Raw genomic sequence first — 2,891 nt, 5'->3', positions numbered from 1 at the left:
ATACACCGATTATTTTCTGCCTTCAGGAGGAACCAATAGTTTTGTTACATTAGTTGTTGTAGTTTTAGACAACTACCAAAATAGTTCAAGAACTTCCTCGCATTATCCATCTCTTTGCGGACAATCTACCACTCGAGCGATTTATGTCAACACCTCAAGTGGATTGTTGTACGCACGCTAGCCAGTAAGCCATATTAGAGCAAGGTCGTCAAGGATGGATGGTGCGCTAATATATAAGGGAAGTTCAGCTGGAGACATTACAGCCGAGGTATAAAAGTGCGCCATATCTAATAGCCGTGGAGAAGGAGAGCATGTGGCAGCATCATGTATGTCTAATAGGGTGCATCTATGCACATGGCTCCTAGTTCATTGTCCAAAACGGAATAAAAGAGATGTAAAATACAATATAAATGTTAACACAGATGTAAACGGAGTAGCATGATTACAAGGCGTCAGCATAAATTCATTTGGGGCATCAAGTAGGAATGGGATTTTCTCTCACTAAAATTGAATATTTTTGTCCCAAGCATAAAAGGGAGCTCTCTTTTCTCAAAGCACAGAAGGGTTGAGCGCGTAATCGTGTCGAAGATAACCGTGCCACAGAAGTGAAGAGCGCAGAGGATCCTGTGCTAGGGTACGGTTCCCGTACTTTTTTTTTGCTTGACCTTTTTAGGCTTTCTAGGTGGTGTTGGGCTGTTGGCTTGGGGCAGCTCGGTGGCGCCGTTGAGAAATGTGGTGGGGGAATGGGATGGGATGCCATGCCCGCTGCGCCGCGTGGTCCAGGTGCCCTGTATCTATCCATGGCTTCACGACTCGATTGGACTCGATTCAGGAGCGCTTTCTTTGGTGCTCCTCGTCGCTCGTCTATGATCCGTCGTCGTGCGCAGTATTGGATGGAGTATGGAACGGCGTGATAGGTGCACGGCGGCAGTAGTAGTACGGCTGGCTGGCTGGGGGTTGGAAGTGGATTGGCACTCGACGATCACAATGCAGAGTGCATTAAATAACGTCCTTTGTGTGGGTGAGGAGGCGATTTACACAAAAATAACCCTTTTCTGTAACAAAAGTATAGATTGATCCTTCGGTCAAACTATTTCACTCATCTAACATTTTTGTGTGCCGTCAGTCCTATCGACGCCACACATCACTATGTGGCGCCCATGCTAACATCGTACCACATAACATAGTTTCATACAATTTAAGATAGACACGTAGCAACGACGACATGGTCCCAAATGACATAGATTTCACAACACGTAGCAACGACGACATGGTCCCAAATGACATAGAGTTCACAACGACGACATGGTCCCAAATCCATCTAAGCTCGACGTCCCCTCCTCACGGGTTGCTTCCGGACGACCTTCCTTTTCGTTCGCTGCCGTGGCTCTTCTTCCTGCTGCACCTCCTGCTCCTCCTCCGAAGATGCCGGCTCATCGTTCCTCATCCTTCTCAAATCTGATCTTTGCGGCGGCTCCTCATCGGACTCGATCACATCCTTCTTTCCTCGGTTCGCATAATCTTCCGGAGTGTAACGGTTTGGAGCCTTGCCCCTTGGCCTCAACTGGTACGCAGACCGTATGGTTTGCTTCTTGCCTCGACTAATGCTTTGACTCAGAATGGTGTTGTCAGGAATCTTCGCAAACATGAACACATGAGATTGCAAAAGTTAAAATTACTATGCACATGTTTGAGGGTAACAAAATAGTCCAAACCTCCGCCTCTTCAGAAGAGGATGACACAATTTCGCCTTCGCGGCAACCTAGCAAGTTGGCTAACCTCTGCATCTTCCGTGCAGTGTTCTGCGTCATGGAAGTAATGGTTACAAAGCCACCCGAACATAATAGCTTACATTCAAAGTTGGTGATCATACCTTAATGAAATGTCGCATCGGTCCGATAGGTTTTTCATCTCTATGGCTCTGATCCCAAACAACCTCGCACTCCTCAGCTGTTTTTTGGATCTCGGTTCGATGTAACAAACATATTATACACAATTTGAGAGAGCACATGCCAATATAGATGATGTACTAGCTAATGAGAGAATACATTACCACGAAGTTCAGGGAGGAAGCAATAGAAGTCGAACGGTCTACTCAAGCAGTCCTATCGAACTGGCTTTGCGCAACCTCATCGAACGCGATGGGATCGTCCAAAATATATTCATCATACACGTGGTTCACTAACTCGATACGTGTGTTTTGATGAAACCATTGGAGATAGTTGTTGAAAGCGGCCGCGTCGTACGGGACTACCTGGACAAGACCGCCATTCCGTACCGCTTCCAAACAGTATTGGAAAGCTGTGATGTGAGTCCTATGATGGACATGCCAATTGGTGATCTTCCTCTACCGCTGCCTATCAAGCCTGCAAGATTTGAGCACAATGGATAAAGTTAGATTATATCGCTTCCTATGATCAACAAGTTTCCAGCGCATGATTCACTTGGTTTACCTATGGAGCGCGTGGTCCGTGTATTGCCACTGAGGTGGGCACTCCTGGTACAACCCGAACTGTCTCATCACTCTGTGCGGCTGATGGTATTCAACAAGCCACATGCATATGAGTGGGCACCGCATACGCCAGAAACCCGCCTCCTCCAAGCACTTGGGGTTGAGGTCACTCAACGTTAGGATAGATCCTAGCGTATCCTGGAGAAAAGAGAATAACGTTTGTTAGAGCAATGTCAGCCGTGGAGGAGAAGAGGCCATGTGGCAATATCTTGTACTCTTATGCACATGGCTCATGGTTCATTGTACAAAACGGAATAATAGACATAGTGCTCCGTATAAATGTTCAAGTTGGGGCATGATTACAAGAGTTCAGCATAAATCTAGTTGCGGCATTAAGTAGGGATGGGACTTTTTTTTGCGAAACAGTAGGGATGGGACT

The sequence above is a fragment of the Lolium perenne genome, chromosome 1, assembly GCF_019359855.2.
Source record: "Lolium perenne isolate Kyuss_39 chromosome 1, Kyuss_2.0, whole genome shotgun sequence".
NCBI lineage: Eukaryota > Viridiplantae > Streptophyta > Magnoliopsida > Poales > Poaceae > Lolium > Lolium perenne.
The sequence above is the reverse complement of the archived record's forward strand: the minus strand, read 5'-3'. Positions refer to the sequence as shown.